This window comes from Dreissena polymorpha, chromosome 5 (genome assembly GCF_020536995.1).
Source record: "Dreissena polymorpha isolate Duluth1 chromosome 5, UMN_Dpol_1.0, whole genome shotgun sequence".
Taxonomy (NCBI): Eukaryota; Metazoa; Mollusca; class Bivalvia; order Myida; family Dreissenidae; genus Dreissena; species Dreissena polymorpha.
Genome location: NC_068359.1, coordinates 90,850,849 through 90,870,155, shown reverse-complemented (window position 1 = coordinate 90,870,155; position 19,307 = coordinate 90,850,849). Strand labels below are relative to the sequence as shown.

At 35.2% G+C, this 19,307-nt stretch overlaps 1 long non-coding RNA gene across 4 annotated transcripts; it reads left to right on the top strand.

The window, feature by feature from the left end:
• Window positions 1-9,263: 9,263 nt before the first annotated feature.
• Window positions 9,264-16,848, top strand: LOC127832048 (uncharacterized). Of its 4 annotated transcripts, none has more exons than XR_008026654.1 (4): window positions 9,264-9,927; window positions 13,693-15,436; window positions 15,569-15,628; window positions 15,793-16,848. It is a non-coding gene; the product is annotated as an uncharacterized LOC127832048 (long non-coding RNA). The 4 variants fall into 4 exon arrangements; XR_008026655.1 differs by lacking the exon at window positions 9,264-9,927 and adding an exon at window positions 12,992-13,351 and having other exon boundaries at window positions 13,849-15,436; XR_008026653.1 differs by lacking the exon at window positions 9,264-9,927 and adding an exon at window positions 12,992-13,489.
• The last annotated feature ends 2,459 nt before the right edge of the window (window positions 16,849-19,307 follow it).

The following is a 19,307-nucleotide window of genomic DNA, read 5'->3' as shown; positions in this document are numbered from 1 at the left end:
GCATATGGATAAGAATATGAGAATTTTTATACATGGCTCTCATAAGATTTCTGATGCAAATGCTTAGAAAAAAAGTATATAAATGCTTTTTAGAAAAAATATGGTTTTTGTCAGCACATTCATGTCTGTCCACAAAACTCATTGTGTGGTTGTTGTGCAGTGATTCAGTCATTCACAAAGCGCATCTACAGTGTCTGCTTGAGCTAGCAAGCACAACCAAAGCCATGTTTTGGTTCAGATTGGTTTTTCCATGAATATGGATAAGAATATGAGAATTTTTATACATGGCTCTCATAAGATTTCTGATGCAAATGCTTAGAAAAAAAGATATAAATGCTTTTTAGAAAAATATGGTTTTTTGTCAGCACATTCATGTCTGTCCACAAACTCATTGTGTGTGTTTGTTGTGCAGTGATTCAGTCATTCACAAAGCGCATCTCACAGTGTCTGCTTGAGCTAGCAAGCACAACCACAAGCCATGTTTTGGTTCAGATTTGGTTTATTCATGCATATGGATAAGAATATGAGAATTTTTATACATGGCTCTCATAACTGGTCTGATGCAAAAAGAGATTGCCATTCCGAACGCATATTTCAGTGTGTGTGAGCTGAGAGCAAGTACAACCGCAAGTCAATTTTTGGTTCAGATTGGTTTTTATTTGTATCTATAGATAAGAACATGAGAATTTTTATGCATGGCTCTCTAACTAGTCTTATGCAAAAAGAGATTGCCATTCCAACCCCATTATTTCAGTGTGTGTGAGCTAGCAAGCACAACCACAAGTCAATTTTTGGTTCTGATCACAGGATTAATGGTTATAGAAAGCATAACTAGTACAACATGTTTTCAAAATGTATGTTTCCAACATTGCAAATATTTGTGAAAGTTGATACACAAATCATACTTTACAGTTGATGATCACTTGAAATTTTGCATTTTGGTCTGCACATACATATTTGATCACAATAATCATTCTCTACCCAAGCTAATTTGTATGCAATGCAAATTGAAGCAACCAAAATGTATTAACACTGTGTTGGCTGGGATAGTAAAACTGTTTTCTATTGCAGAATATGTTTAGCTATACGTATGATACAGATTTGAGGATTGCAAATCAAAACTGGCATATCATGTTTGCCTGAACGTATGTGAACAAATGTCATAACATGGTCAAACGGGGTTTTTTAGTTGAAGAGAATATCTGATCACAATCATAATTGCTAGGTTTTGACTGCTATGCATAGTGACTATCCAGCATTGATCAGTTCAAACGCCAGAGTAGTAGAATGTATAACGCTTTCTCCAGTCCTGTGCTGGTTTGAAAAAGATCCAGGTTCAAGTCCTGGCTTTGGCATGAACATGTGAAAATGGCTGCATTAGTCAATATCTTAATTTCTGATTTATCACTATCAAAGAAACAGGATTAACGGTTATAGAGAGCATTAACTAGAACAACATGTTTAAAAATGTATGTTTCCACATTGCAGTTTTTTTGTGAAAGTTGATATGTGTGTCTGACGTGTGTGAAATGGCAGTTTTCGGTATTTTCATATGGCAAAGCATTTGACAGTTCGTTCTTGGTGCAAATTCATAACGTCATTTCAATATTTATTTAAGTTCATCCTACCAAACTAAAGCGGCGTTACATATCGATGATAGAAAATTGTGTTTATTTGTAAGTGGTTTAAATGCAATATTCTATAACCCGTTGTCCGAACTCAATAAAATTTTCACAAGATTAACGAAATTTCGATGCGCTCATACTGATACTATTTGTTCATACAAAATCGAATGCGCAAGTTATGATATTTTGATCTTACTGCAGTTGAATAAGAACAGAGCTGTAGTCGCTTTAATAGTGCGGAATCATATCGAGCTGATTTCGTCAAACGAACGTCATGTAAAAATGGGCGACTTCAGGCTCATATGGCCTTAAAAAACATGTGGCATTGAAAAACTCGATTAAGCCACACGTATAGTACAATATTTTGACCATCAAGCATGTGAAACAAAACACGTTGTAGGTTCTATACATTTTATTCATTCTAAGTATCAACCAATAATGCCATAGCGAGCACCGACTTGATATGTGGCGTTCTCATCGTACTGATATTGCATTTCAAACAAATCAGTCGCCCAGAATTTTTGTTGTAGACGTATTCCAAATACTTCATTATGCAATTTATGCAGCAGAATCCGTGCCCGCACGTCTTGCTTATAATTGTTGGTGGATTGTCTTCATTTTTGCATATTCGGCATGAGTCAACATCGCCACTGTTTTGTAGTTCACTTGAGATGCTTTCTATAGCATGCGAAATATTTGAAGATGCCTCGGACAGAAAAGAGCAAACCGTTGGCTCATCGCTTTCTTTGGATTGCACATAGTGTAAGGATTTTTCAATGAACGCTATCCTTGTACGAGCATCAGCGTGCAACGATTTTATTTTTGTTGTTTCTTGAGATACTGCTCTACAAAGTCAGTCTGCTTATTTTCACTTGAGATTGCATTTTGTTTTGCATTTCGCGAGCCCTTAGGTTTTTTGACAGTGTGTCCCTCGGATCACCAATAGCTTTGCGTTTGTTCGAATTCTTAGTACTACTCGAACCTGATGAGTCGTTGGAATTTTGCTGTACAAGCTGAGCAATAAAATCGGCAGCTTCTTTTTCTTCATTTTTTTGCAAATGATACTGTTTATCAGCTTTCCTCGTCTCTCATTTTTAGAAGGGAGTGCACGTTTTGACAAGTTTGGTTGAGCTCACTTGGGTGAGATATAACGGATGACTTTCATCATCTAAACATAAACCAACACCAGCAAGTTGTTTTGACACCATTTCGCTTCGTTACTCAAATGAGAATGATTGCGTTTGTCAAAAGACTGGATTTATATAGTACAAGTTTGTGTTATAATATTTTTTTGATTTCGCTGCACATTTCGAAACATGTTGATACTACTAGATGTTATATTACACAATGACTCATATTAAGCATTCGATCCATTGCAATTCAATACGACATTGTTCGTAAGCTCAACGTTATTTTACTCTACAATCAAACTATATCTAACCTGCTCAATTAACGACCAACACATGATATGCATTTCAACATTTTATTTCACAACAAACAAACAAGCATATAAATAATCCAAAACATCTAATCAGTCAAAAGCATTCGCACCCAGCCAGTAACGTCAGCTCGACACATAGCGCAGTCTCCATCAAACATCATCAGGCAGCAGTTTTCACAAAAAGTGTGCCCACACCTTGTCAAGGTACTGTTTTTTTTCCTCATCGTAGCATATGGTACACGTTTTCAATGCTCGAATAGCCTCTTCTTTTTCTTCTTGAAGTTTTGTTCTAAGCGAATCCAAAGCCTGCTCTTTTTCAAATAGGAGCTGCGATATTATCCTATCGGTTTCGAGTTCATGCTGCTCTTTTAGCGCGCGTTCGCGTTTAGACCACTCATCCTCGAAGAACGTTCTTGATCATTAATCAAATGTTCGCTCGCTTCTCGCTGATAAGATGAAGCCTTCTGAATACACGATACCATTTTTTGCAGACATCGCGACCTTCCTTTGACATAGCGTAGTCGCTGCTGTTCACAAACGCTGTAACCTGACTTCCAAGTCTGTTCAGTTGATAGCCGAACGACTTTAGATCAATTGACGCCGATTGTTCTGGTCGAGTGTATGGCTTTGTAGCATGTCGCTTGCCCTTGCCAGTCGTTTCGCTACTACCACTAGCAGCGTCTGTGTCCTCGAACTTTGGCAGTCGGTTTGCGTATTTCGGCATGATTTCGAGTCAATGTTCTCTCTTGGAGTCTCAAATCAAGAATGATGACAATAGCTGTCCGTGTCGCTTTATATACCCAACGGGCTGGTGCGTTTTCAGTATATAGACAAAGCATAGCGCTTACATACCAAAGTCCTTGATAAAGATGAATAGCAAATTTCTAACGCGTGGCAGATATAGACACTCGTACTTAAGAAAAACGCTGAACAAAGTTGCATGTCTGAGGGATTTGATAAAACGTACGTTAGCGAGTTGGGTCAGTACCTCAGAAAGACATTTCCCACACTTCGCGACGACTGTCGGTTGTACATAAAGCACGAATTAACAATTCAGAACAGGCGACCCGATTTCGTTATTCATATACCAAATGTTACCCTAATACTACTCGAATACAAAACATCGAATGTTACAACAAAAGTACGCAGAGAATATCTAACTCAAGTACTCGATACGTTTCACAAGTTTCGACAAAGTTTATGCGCTAGTGAAAATTCCAGCCATATACGTTAACTTAGCATTTTGCTCATTCGCAATTCTTCATCTCGACAAAATAAAATTGTGTGTGTGAAAAATGAGTTAATACCTAACAGCTGTTATTTGATATGAACTTGTATGAATATTTTTGCGAAATGTACTATGATCAATTTTTAAACGCAACAGTGCAGTGGAGTATTTTTCAAATCACAATATCTCGCTAGTACAACTTTTTGCTGTAATAAATTTCACAACGCTAAAATTTCCAATCCAATACTTCATCAAATATCTACCAGCATCGCACGAGAAATTACACCCAGTACAGCGAGGTCATCAAGTGCAAATAATATCGAACGTCATTTCACAGTAAAGTACACAGATAGATGAGTATTTGCGAGAAAGTTTAAATGTAAATTTATCAAAAACCACTGCAGATATTGGGATCAAATTTTTACTATGATTTTCAACTTAGAGAGCCTTACATCGATTATTCCGAACGTTTTATTCTTTTGTTGATGCTTTTTTGACAAACATACTAGTTTTTGATCGAAAATAAAGCCTTTATGAAGAAATCTTTTTGCCTTTTCGTTTTGCGATACATTGTTCAAAATGTGTACCGTTGAATATGAAGTTTTTGTGAGGATTTAATAATCACACATTGAAACGCCGATTTATCAGCAGAAAACTGAACTCAACTCTGATATTGTTTTTCTACAACGCACTTAAACTCATGACGTGCAGTAGATCTACGTAATTTCGCTTCATGTAAACAACCTTGGTGCAATATCGTACAACGAGGTTTAAGTGCATTTTCTTTGAAACCACTCAAAATATCAATATGAAATTTTCAGTGCATGACACAGATGGCTATATGCTACAATTACGTACTGATTAGTTTGCCCTGAAATATATGTTTCTATGTTAAATATCTGTCCGAAATCTTGTGTATGAAGAAAACTTTTTTGCCTTTTCGTTTTCATAAACAAAATATGTACCGCTGAATAGGGAATTGTTTTCTGAAGAATTTGGTGTATATCACTTTGTATGTATGTGAATAATTTCGCTTGAACACGAGTTAAACGCAACATTGATATTTTTCTTTAAATCGCATCGCGCAAAAATTCATGAAATGTAGTACGTCATTTCGCTTAAATGTAAACAACCGAGGAAAGACTAAACATAATATCGGTTTAAGTTAAATATCTCCGGAACGATTCATGGCATCAATATCAAATTTCAAGTACAATACCCAGCTTATTGTTCGCTACAACTTTTCTATTGTTATTTTTGTTCCAACATACATGCTTATGTGATAAAAATCACTTTGAAAACGTTCGCAACAAGAAAACTTTTTCATTCTAATCGCTTTTTGAAACAAAACTGATATCAACATGAAGAGCATGTATTTCCACATATTTTGATATGACATGCGTGTATGTTTATTGTATCGCTTGATCAAGACTAGCCGAAAACCATTTTGCCTATAATCACGAATACACTTTTTAAAGCACGAAACATGTACTGTAGCTCGAACGTCATTTCTATCCATGAAAACAACCTTGGCTTGGGTGCAATATCTTACCAAGAGGTTTAACTCAATTCTTTCGAGAACGCCTCATGATTTCGAGATGAAAATTTCAAAACAATATTCAATCGCATGATAGCTACATTTTTTGTCTCGCCTATATTGTTCTCACACGACTCATTGTGTCAGATATTCAACTTGGCAGAATTCGCTAACAAGAAAACTTTTTTGTGTAAAGAGCATTTATCGTTATTTTGGTACTAGCTTGTAGGAAATTCAATTCCACGCATTTTGATGTATTACACTTAACCGTATGTTAAAAAACACAAAAAATACAGCAATATAACGATTTTGTACTAAACGCATTTCCGTCTTTAACTTTAGATTTTTTACAACGTCATTCATATGCATGTAAACAAGCGAGGGAAAAGAGTTTAACATGCATCGGTTTAACTCAAATCTTTCGAAAACGTCTCATGATATTTAGATGAAATTTTCACCATAATATGTAATCCTATGATAGCTACAATTTTTGTCTCGCCTATATTGTTCTCACACGACACATTGTGTCAGATATTCAATTTTGCAAAATTCGCTAAGAAGAAAACTTTTTCGTGTTAAGAGCATTTATCTTCATTTTAGTATGATTTTGTAGGAAATTCAATTCCACGCATTTTGATGTATTACACTTAAACGTCTGTCTAAACACACAAACAATACAGTGCAATAACGATTTCGTACTAAACGCATTTCTGTCTTTAACTTTAGATTTTTACAACGTCGTCTTTTATCCATGTAAACAAACGAAACAAGATGTTAAGTTACATCGGTTTAACTCAATTTGCTCGAAAACGTCTCATGATATTAAGATGAAATTTTCACCATAATATGTAATCCTATGATAGCTACATTTTTTGTTTCGCCTATATTGTTCTCACACGACTCATTGTGTCAGATATTCAACTTGGCAAAATTCGCTAACAAGAAAACTTTTTTGTGTAAAGAGCATTTATCGTTATTTTGGTACTAGCTTGTAGGAAATTCAATTCCACGCATTTTGATGTATTACACTTAACCGTATGTTAAAAAACACAAAAAATACAGCAATATAACGATTTTGTACTAAACGCATTTCCGTCTTTAACTTTAGATTTTTTACAACGTCATTCATAATGCATGTAAACAAGCGAGGGAAAGGAGTTTAAAATGCATCGGTTTAACTCAATTCTTTCGAGAACGCCTCATGATATTCAGATGAAATTTTCACCACAATATTTAACCGCATGATAGCTACAATTGTTGTTTCACCTATATTGTTCTCACACGACTTATTGTATCAGATATTCAACTTTGCAAAATTCGCTAACAAGAAAACTTTTTTGTGTAATGAGCATTTATCGTTATTTTGGTACTAGCTTGTAGGAAATTCGATTCCACGCATTTTTATATATTACACTTTACCGTATGTTTAGACACAACAAAAATACAGTGCGATAACGATTTCGTACTAAACGCATTTCTGTCTTTAACTTTACATTTTGACTCAACGTCGAAAACTCTCTGCGAATAGAACAGTGATTTCGTACAAAGTTTAACTTCGCGTTTCTTCCCAACCATTTGACCGATCAACATAACATTTTCGCATTAATATGAAACGTGTTAATAGCAACAAGTTTTGTGGGGATCATTTTTTGTTAACATATTCGCATATAGAAGAAATTCTTAGCTTTTCGCATATAAATCACTTCGCTTACAAGAAAAAAAATTCCCATTTAAGACAAGTATAAAACAATTGATACCATTCGATAAGGAATTCTGTTCTGCACATTTTGATGTATGATACTCCACAATAGGTCTAATTACAAGAATACTGCTGAGATAAAACGCATTCGTGCTTATAGAAATTTTGAACTTTAAAGTATCGAGTTAAACCGAACGTCGTTAGATAGCGAATAGTTGATAAAACTGTGTTTGTATCGAAGCGGTTTATTTTAACTGTCACAATAACGCGTGAACGCATTTCGATGAAATTTTCACTACGATAACCAGCAATCAGAGAGGAACAATAAGAGTTTAAATATTTTGCAAGTAGATAAGTGGATATATGTCAAAATTTCTGTTTATTGGTAAAACTTGGGTTGATATGAAGAAAAGATTTTCATTTCGCAATATAATACAGTAATATTTGCATCATGCGATGGGGAATTTATTTCTGTGCATTTTGGTGTAACATACTTGATGTTTTTGTAAAACGCTGCAGTTATACGGGCAGAAAACCATATCACAACAAACACACATTTTATGAATCGTAATTTTGACCCTTCGTTGTCAGTGCAAATCGACGACGTCATTTCAATGAAACTCATCTTTCAACTTAAAGGGGTGTTAACATATCGACGATAGAAAATTGTGTTTCTTTGACAGTGGTTTAAGTGCAATATCTATAGAACCAGTTGTCCAAATTCCATAAAATTTTCACCAGATGAACCGAAATTTCGATGCGCTCATACTGGTACTATTTGTGTATACAAAATCGAACGCGCGAGTTATGAAATTTTGATTTTAACGCAAATTTTCTCGATATTTCAAATTTTCAAGAACAATTGTACACATAACCATACTATTTGTATATCATTGTGTAGGCGCCAGTGTGCTGAACATTTTGATATATGTGGTTTGATATTTATTTTCTATATCTTCGTTGTACTAGTACAAATCACAAAACACAGTTGAAAAAATCACAGCGCGATAGTTGCTCTTTAATAAAGTTAGTGCGAAATCATATCGAGCTGCTTTCGTCAGTCGAACGTCATGAAAACATTTGAGTTCTCGGAATTGAAAATAAATATTGAATTGTTCAGGCTATGTAGAAAACTAAATGGGTATACGGGAATATTTTGTGCTGATGTTAAATGTTCAGTAATAAATATTTTGATGGATTACTCACATATTTGATATGATCTAGGATTATTTCAGAATGATAGGTTAGTAAATCTATGTTTGACTAGATTTTTTTATAATATAGATCTCTACACGCATTTTCTAGTTTTTACATTTACTCTAAAAATCTGCGTTGGGTACGCCTCATAACAAGATTTGAGACCTAAAGACCATGGATTTGCTTTAACTCGAAGGAAATACTGGATGGATTGTACGGACTCATGCTTATCAATTTGTATGCCCATTCAAGCTGTGTGTGAATATTTCGGCTTGTATGGTCATGAAAAAATATCATCACAAAGTCAATATTTGTAGGATTTTTGCATGTTAAGTATGATTTTTTGATTTCTCATCAAATACACATTCAATCGTAACTCAAATCATGAAGAATAAACATTTTCAATGTGCTTTTCTGTCATTCTTCGTTTGGTCGTTGAAGGGTTCGGACGTGTTTTTCGAAGCTCTCGACGTCGTGACCTCATTATAATTTGAACTGCGCGGGTAAAGAACGCTCAGTTGCGACTTGGATATTGACCAATACGGACGTGTTTTTAAAGCGCTCTGAAAAAAGTTTTGACTTTTAAATTTTTTTTACTATGACAGAATCTTAGTTGACTGATGGTCTTTGACAAAGACAGACTTGTTTTTGTGAGCTATGAAAAAAATTTGACTTTGAAATATTTTTACGATTAAAAAGTTTCAGTTCACTTTTGAACGTTGACGAAGACGGACGTACTTTCGTGAGCTCTGACTATTGATGAAAAGTTTTGAGTTTTACTGACTTGTACTTTGAGAGTAAAATTGACTTCGCGTTATAGAATAGCGACTTGGTACTCAGGTTGTTGAATGACTGGATGACTGAAGTGTTAGGTTATTGTTATGAGATAACAACTTGACTTTGACTTGAGTTGTGAAATGAAATCATACTCTTATGCGATGTTAACTTTTGAACGTTTAGTATTGACTGACAACGAAATTTTGTGAGCGTTATATATGAAATGTTTGACTTACATTAATTTTTTTGAACGACTTGACTTCACTTTAAGTTTTGACATCGGACTGATCGGACGTGTTTTTTTAAGCTCTGACTGTTGTGAATAATTAAATTTATGTTGTGGTGTCAAGCGATTGACTGTCAGTTGAGGTTCAGATGTCGAGCTGTGCGGACGTGTTCATCGAGCTGCTGTCTACAAAAAACGTGAGTACAAATTTTTTTCGTTTTACTGTTTACAAGTTGCGTGATGATGTATGATGGTTGTAATGTGTTGGGTAGAAATTACTCAGTGCTGATACAGTGTCGATATGTTGTAATGAGCGATGATAGTGGATGATGGTGGAACAGAATATTCATTGAGGTACTTTGAGGAAGCGAACATATGATGGAAAAATGTTGCAAAAATATTAAATGACAATTTATTGAATCACTTTTGTTGATATGTATGATATTGATTAAATTGTATTTGCATGCTGTAACATTTCTATTTCATTTCAGGGGGCTGTGGTGAGTATTGTAGTATAAATTTGTTTCAATAAATCATGATGAATGAAACTGATTTCGATTCGTTTTGTACAGGTTTACTTGTATAGAAGTGTAATGCGTTGGGTAGAAATTACTCAGTACTGATATAGTGTCGATATGTTGTGATTAGCGATGATGGTGTATGATGGTGGAACAGAATATGAGCTTCTTTGGGGAAACGAACATATGATTGAAAAACATTTGCAAACATAGTAGATAAATGATATGATATTGCTTAAATTGTATTTGCATGCTGTAACATTTCTATTTCATTTCAGGGTGCTGTGGTGAGTACTGTAGATTGTAGTGCATATGTATAGAATTCAATAAAAGATTATGACTGAAAACTGCTTTTGATTCTTATTGTACAGTTTTAGGGATTATAAGTCTATAGCAACTCTGTCGGTTGGTGTTCATGAGTGTGAGCTTAATACAGCAATGTTTGAGTAGTACAAAAATGTTTTCGCTTTTGTGGTCGCCAGCTGTCCGTGATCTGTAAAGTGAAAATACACAGAGCTATGAAGCATACAAATGTTTCGAAATTTTATCAATGATTGTATACTATGCATGTTTTGATTTAGTTCGTTTCAGATTTGACATGAGATGAAAACCTGACATGATTTGAACAGAGCTGGGAAACGAAAAGGTAAGTCTGTTTCATTCCACTATGAACACTTGTATTTTGACAAAAGAAGAGATAAAGTGAGTTACTTTATCATCATGGTTTCATTTGGTGTATAACACATGAACAGAGGTAAACCTAGCTAGCTTTTCGTGTACTCTATTTTGGATGATGAGTATGTCAGTAACTTTAATTGTACGGCTAGTAAAGTATGAACATGAATGCTTTGTTCAGATTTTCAGATGTGTGCTGGCAGTTCAAGTCTGGCAGCTGGAGTGAACAGTCGTGTTTTCTGGAGCTCCAACAATATGCTAGAAGGTAAGTAACTATGTTTGTTTTGCATTGCATGTTTTTATATGTTTCAGACTTTCAAGCAGAGATGTCATGCTGACTGGAGTTGAGCACAGGGCAGTGACAAAGTGAAAGGTAAGTACTTTTGACTGAATGTTTGTTCTATGCATGTTTTGTTTTAATACATTTCAGGAGTGCTTATCCAGTGATGATATGACAGTTGGAGTGAACAGTGGAGCCAAGCAGTCTTGTTTTTGGAGCTACTCAACAAGCCTTGAAGGTAAGTTTAGAATTTCTCAATGTTAGTGAATTGAAGTACTGTCACTTGCTTTTGGACAGTCGAACAGAACAGACGTGGTTGCGAGAGCTCTCATATCTGTTGTGTTAAACTGTTTTTATGATATGTTATGTTTGTTTGTTTGTTTGTTGGTGTTGTACTATTTTTCAGATGCTGTTGTCAGTGATGGGTTTTCAAGCTGACCTGAACAGAAAAGCAATCATATGGTAAGTACAAATAGTTGTTATATGGGATGTTTTGTGCATGCTTTTATGTTTCAGGTGTACTTGCAGTTAGAGACGAAGACGATTCAAGAAGAGGACCATAGGTCAGAAAGTGGATGGAACATACAAAGGGTAAGTTGAACCTGTGTTTTTGTTTGATTTTTACCATGCATACTTTGCTTTGCTCTGTTTCAGATTTCACATGCAGAAATTAAACAGGATTTCAACTGATGAGACACAATTCATCAAAAGTAAGGTAAGTTTTAATTCATTGATTTGAGTTGTACAATGTGTTCTTTACTTTATTTCAGATTCGAGTCACTGGTTTACACATGGAAGAAGATTTCCACGTCGGTTACTCAACTCTACAGAAGCAAGGTAAGTCGATCAAATTTTTGTTTTCATTTGTACTGCTGTAATGTGATAGTAAACTTATGCTATTTTTCATGTGTGTCATGTACAGATGGATAATTCAAGTTTGATCTGTGTTGGTTTATGTTCAAAAACGTTTTACATGTATGTGTGTTTGAAGATGTTTTGTTTCAGTGGATGTCCAGATGGCAAGCAGAACAGACGTGTTTCTTGGAGCTGCCAAACAGTGAGTACAAACGTTTTATATTTTTCAGTTGTTTACTCATAGAAGTCTGTGAAAGATGATAACAAGGGTTGAATTGCACAGTACTTGTGTCTAAAAATGCTGATGTGTGACGGTTTACTGAAAAGGGTAAATGCTAGCCAGTACTAACACTTGAGCAACCGTGGGATGTCGAACTAACTGATGATGTACTATGATGGTGAACACTTACTATGTGTATCGAAATGCTTTTGTTGATATTTATTATAGATGATTTGATATTGGTTAACATTTGTTTGCATGCTGTTAACATTTCTATTTCATTTCAGGGAGCTGTGGTAAGTATTGTAGTATTAATTTGTCTCAATAAACGATGATGAATGAAAACTGATGTCGATTCTTTTTGTACAGTTTTAGGTATTAGCACTCTATACAAAACTCTGTCGGTCGGTGTTTGTGAATGTGAGCTTAATGTTTGAGTAGAACAAAAATGTCTTTACTTTTGTGATCGCCAGTTGTCTGTGATGTAAAGTGGAAAAAACACAGCTATGAAGCATACAATTGTTTCGAAATTTTATCAATGATTGTATACTATGCATGTTTTGATTTAGTTCGTTTCAGATATGACATGACCTGAAGAGTTGACAGTCGAACAGAGCTGAGCAATGCAGAAAGGTAAGTGTGTTTCATTTTAGTATGAACACTTGTATTTTGTTTTTATATGGTATGTTTGTGCATGCTATGTTTCAGGTGTACTTGTAGTCAGCGACGAAGACGATTCAAGAAGAGAAACATTGCTGAGAAAGTGAATGGGACTTGCAAACAGGGTAAGTGTTACAATTGTGTTTGTTTGATTTTTGCCATGCATACTTTGCTTTGCTCTGTTTCAGATTTCACATGCAGAAATGGTCTCATAGCAGTGCCAACAGTGAATAAGGATTTCAGCTGCTGTGAAACAACTCAACAGAAAGTAGGTAAGCATTGAATGAATGCACTTGAGTTGTACAATTTGATGTGATGCTTTTCTCTGTTTCAGATTCAAGTTCCTGGTGTAGACAGAGAAATGTGTTTGAAGAAGGAATTCTACTACTGTGATTCAACTCTACAGAAGCAAGGTAAGTAGAAACACAATTTTGGTTTAATTTAACTCATGTGTTTTGCACTGCATGCTATTTTTCAGGTCTCTCATGCAGTGATGCAAAAGAAGAAGATTTCAAGAAAGAATCACTGCTGCAACTCAGGCCTATAACAAGGTAAGTGTTTACTATATTGTATACAAAATGTTTCTCTGTTTTACTCTGTTTGAAGGTTTCAATTGCAGAGATGTTGCAGAGATGTTTTGACAGCTTGTGACAGAAAAGAAATTCAGCAGCTGTGTCTCGACTCTAGCCACGAGGTAAGTCAAAACAAATATACTGGTTTGTATGTTATGTTGTTATGCCCTTCTATGTTTCAGACTTACATTGCTGTGACTGTTCCACAGTGGGTCAAAAAAGAGACGAATACAGGCTTCAAGAAGAAAATTGGCTGTTGAAAACCTGCACAAAATATGAGGTAAGTAAACTATTCTTTTGGTTTGTTTTGTGCTTTGTTATGCTTAACTATTTTTCAGATTGGAATGGTGGGTCGTTACAGAGCAGACTTTTGGACAACTGAGAAGTTGAGAAACAGAGAATGATTCAAGATCAGCTAGGTAAGTCTTGATTATTGTGCATTGCTAAATGTTTTTTTTCATTCCAGTATGGCTGTGGTAAGTACACAAACTTTCTATAATTTAATATTGAACTGTTTTTATGACCTGTATTCTGCATTGTAAAATGTCTGTTTTTCATTTCAGTATCCTGTGGTAAGTACACTAACTTTCTTTAATTTTCATATTGAACTGTTTTGATGACTTGTATACTACTATGCAATGCCTAATGTTTTTTTCATTTCAGTAGCCTGTTGGTAAGTACACTAACTTTCTATAATTTCATAGTGAATTGTTTTGATGACCTGTATTCTGCATTGTAAAATGTGTTTCTTTTTCATTTCAGTATGGCTGTGGTAAGTACAATTGCCTTTCATATTGAACTGATTTGATGACCTGTATTTTGCATTGTAAAATGTGTTTCTTTTTCATTTCAGTATGGCTGTGGTAAGTACACAAACTTTCTTTAATTTTCATATTGAACTGTTTTGATGACTTGTATTCTACTATGCAATGCTTAATGTATTTTTTTCAGTAGCCTGTTGGTAAGTACAATTGCCTTCTTTAATTTTCATATTGAACTGTTTTGATGATGTGTATACTGCTATGCAATGCTTAATGTTTTTTTCATTTCAGTATGGCTGTGGTAAGTACACAAACTTTCTTTAATTTTCATATTGAACTGTTTTGATGACCTGTATTTTGCATTGTAAAATGTGTTTCTTTTTCATTTCAGTATGGCTGTGGTAAGTACACTAACTTTCTTTAATTTTCATATTGAACTGTTTTGATGACTTGTATTCTGCTAAACAAAATGTGCTTTTTTCAATTTCAGGTCAGCAATGGTAAGTAGATTGTGTTTCTTTATGTATAATTGTGTATACAAAGTTTTTTTTTTCATCATAGCATGTCTTTTATATTTATGCTTCGTGTAAGTAAAATGTTCATAAATCATTCTTATCTTCAAACTAAAATGTATTGTGCTATGCAAAATATCTGTATGTTTTCAGTTGCCAGAGGTGAGTACCATTACAGTTGAAAAGTTAGTTTTGTTTAGTTAAAGTTTTGGTTCACAGTTCTGTTTGTTATTTGGCAAAATTTACATGTATGCATTGAGTCTTGATTTCAGCTCGATTGTGGACTGAAGAAGATTGCCAGCAGAGGGATTGGATACAAAATACAAAGTAAGTACTGAGTTTCTTACTAAAAGTTTTGAGTTGTATTCATTGTGTGTTAATATGCTATGATTGCTATGAACATGACTTTTGTATTTCAGCGAAGACAACATAGGTAAGTAAAATTGTTATCTGTTTCATGTTTACTGTTACAGTTCAATATTGTGTTTATAAATTGTAAGTTGTACAAACACATTCAAAAGTTTCTAATCATGCTTTCGATTTCATTTCAGCTTTACTGCTAGACGAGTGTTCTCTACTACTTGACGAGTCAGCTTTACTACCAGGCGAGCAGTGACAACAAGGCGCCTTTGTGGAAACAACACAACAAAAAAGTGAGTATTAGTTGAACAATTGATTGAAATTGTTTTACTGTATGTTATACTTAAATGCAAAATTGTGCACATAAATTGTAAGTTGTACAATTACAATGAAAGTTTCTGATCATGCTTTCTATTTCATTTCAGCTGTACTGCTAGACGAGCAGTGACAGAAAGGCGCCTGAACATGCAACACAAAACAAAAAAGTAAGTATCAGTTAAACAGTTGGTAGAGTTGTGTGTTTTTCTTTAGCAGTTTGTGTTTACTATTTTATTTGATACATGGTATATTACACATGCATGTTTTTATCATTTCAGGCTGTTTACTTTCATCGTTTACTGTTTAACACAATTTGCTTTTCTATTTTCAGTGCCAATTTGCAAACCTTGATGTGGAAACCGAGTAGTCAATACATACGTGTGGCGTATAGCTGCGACAAAACCGTGGGTCCATCGCACCGATAACTTGAACATTGGCCCGTGTATGGACATCAGTGCAACTTTGTGAATCCATGTAACTTTGTGAATCCATGTAACATTGCGAATGTGTGTCGATCGAAAAATGTGAACATTATGCAATGAAACGAACTCGGTGTTGCAAGTGGCAAGTGTTGACAGTGTGCATGTTTATGTTTATGCTTTTACATGAAAAATAAAGGAGATTGTTCTCCTACCTTTTTTTTTCCTTGTTTTATTGTGCTGGCCAGCAATATTGATGTATTGATGTATTGATGTATGTGTTTGTGTATTAACGATGTATTAACTATGCATTACCAAAATCTAACAAAACTTTGGCACAAGAGACTCTAAGTATCAAATACCAACAATTTAGACGCAGACAATCACATGGTGGTACACCAGTCCGAATATACTCATTGCTCTAGCCAGGATTGCAAATTACTTGTGTTGACTAGCAAGGCTCCCTAGTAACGGAGCAGTGTTACTGGCGTTTTTTGGGTCGATAGTGCTTAGGTGAGGTTTTGCTCGAATCGGGAGCGGGTCACTCGCTTGGGCGAGTTAGTTTTCGCTCGTAGTTTCCAATCTGGCTAGATCAATGTAAGGTTGTTTTGACTGCTATTTGGCAAGCAGAAAGACAACAGCGGTTAATTGACTGAGTATGGGCGACCGAGGTATGTAGGTGTCAATAGACCGACTCCACAAGTTGCGAAGCGAACCGATAGCACTTGAGGGGAAACGCCTCGGTTTTCGGTTCTAACATGTGTTATCCATGCTGTCGTTATACTCTGGCAAGGCTCCTCAATCTATCGCGAGGGACACTCATTATTGCCCGCAAGCTTTAGAACCTGACGTGGGTCGATGCGTATGCGAGTCCGAGGACGCGATGGCATTTGATAAGGCTACCAACCGGTTGATAACACGCATTGTTCAAATTGTTAGGTTTAAGTCTGCTAGGGCTGGGGTGGGAAGGCGACTTCTCTTGTACTCAGACAAGAGGAACGGTCACAAGTCCGTAAAAACGCCGAGTGACACCACTAGCTTGCAAACGTACAAAGCAAAAAACTTTCAAACTTGAATTTGAGGTAAAATGATAAAAAAAAACTATATGAATGACTAACCGATATAAGATATTTTCCATATGGCAACAAACTATGCTACTCAATGTTGTGTTGAACATTAATTGCGCCTTACGAACTACTCGTGTTGAGACTTACATTGAGTGACTCGTAAACGTAAAGCAGTTACTCGCTTTTGACTGCATACACATTTTGTACAACGGTTCGTTATTGGTATAACTTGTCTTTCAGTGAGGCACATTAACATAAACGTTCAACAGTATTTAGGCTTTATATTGCGCTTGTAGAATATACGAACAAAACACACTACATAAATGACGTTTAGGGATTATTTTGACTTTCCATTTGAGATGATATGATGAAAAAGTATATACATCAGTTTAATCGACTTTCATGAAATTCACCACATGGCCATAAACTTGCGTTATTCAATGAAATGTTAAAATTTCGCTAGCAAAATAAATAAAAACTATATACGCAGTTTCATAACTTTCGATGTATGATCATGAAGTTTGAAATTGTGCAAAGCAATTTTGCGTTAAAAGTTGCATGTAGTTTTATCCCGATCTGAAACGTTTCGCTACAATACAGCCGTATTCGAAACTCAACAACTCAAATGTTTGTACAGAACAATACGAATGTTCCCATTTTGAAACGACAGTAAGTTAAACAAACATTTAGTGGTAAAGCGACATTTCTTGTACTCAAATAGGAGAAACGGTCACGAGTCAGTACACAAATCATAGCAAAACTACACTCTGCAGCTTGTATGAAACGTGTTTACAAAACCAAAGTAGTTCAAAGCAGAACGCTTTTCCTTCTTCGAGGGAGAAGAAATCTGGGTGCAAGTCCCGGCTTTGGTTATAACACGAATACTACTCGCTGCTCAATAGCAATATTCATCATCCTATCCTTATTTAAGGAATACAATCGATTTTTGCCATACGGCCACAAACTATGCTACTAAGTGTTGCGTTGAACATTAATTGCACGAAATAAACTACTCGTGTTGAGACTTACATTGAGTGACTCGTAAACGTAAAGCAGTTACTCGCTTTTGACTGCATACACATTTTGTACAACGGTTCGTTATTGGTATAACTTGTCTTTCAGTGAGGCACATTAACATAAACGTTCAACAGTATTTAGGCTTTATATTGCGCTTGTAGAATATACGAACAAAACACACTACATAAATGACGTTTAGGGATTATTTTGACTTTCCATTTGAGATGATATGATGAAAAAGTATATACATCAGTTTAAGCGACTTTCATGAAATTCACCACATGGCCATAAACTTGCGTTATTCAATGAAATGTTAAAATTTCGCTAGCAAAATAAATAAAAACTATATACGCAGTTTCATAACTTTCGATGTATGATCATGAAGTTTGAAATTGTGCAAAGCAATTTTGCGTTAAAAGTTGCATGTAGTTTTATCCCGATCTGAAACGTTTCGCTACAATACAGCCGTATTCGAAACTCAACAACTCAAATGTTTGTACAGAACAATACGAATGTTCCCATTTTGAAACGACAGTAAGTTAAACAAACATTTAGTGGTAAAGCGACATTTCTTGTACTCAAATAGGAGAAACGGTCACGAGTCAGTACACAAATCATAGCAAAACTACACTCTGCAGCTTGTATGAAACGTGTTTACAAAACCAAAGTAGTTCAAAGCAGAACGCTTTTCCTTCTTCGAGGGAGAAGAAATCTGGGTGCAAGTCCCGGCTTTGGTTATAACACGAATACTACTCGCTGCTCAATAGCAATATTCATCATCCTATCCTTATTTAAGGAATACAATCGATTTTTGCCATACGGCCACAAACTATGCTACTAAGTGTTGCGTTGAACATTAATTGCACGAAATAAACTACTCGTGTTGAGACTTACATTGAGTGACTCGTAAACGTAAAGCAGTTACTCGCTTTTGACTGCATACACATTTTGTACAACGGTTCGTTATTGGTATAACTTGTCTTTCAGTGAGGCACATTAACATAAACGTTCAACAGTATTTAGGCTTTATATTGCGCTTGTAGAATATACGAACAAAACACACTACATAAATGACGTTTAGGGATTATTTTGACTTTCCATTTGAGATGATATGATGAAAAAGTATATACATCAGTTTAAGCGACTTTCATGAAATTCACCACATGGCCATAAACTTGCGTTATTCAATGAAATGTTAAAATTTCGCTAGCAAAATAAATAAAAACTATATACGCAGTTTCATAACTTTCGATGTATGATCATGAAGTTTGAAATTGTGCAAAGCAATTTTGCGTTAAAAGTTGCATGTAGTTTTATCCCGATCTGAAACGTTTCGCTACAAT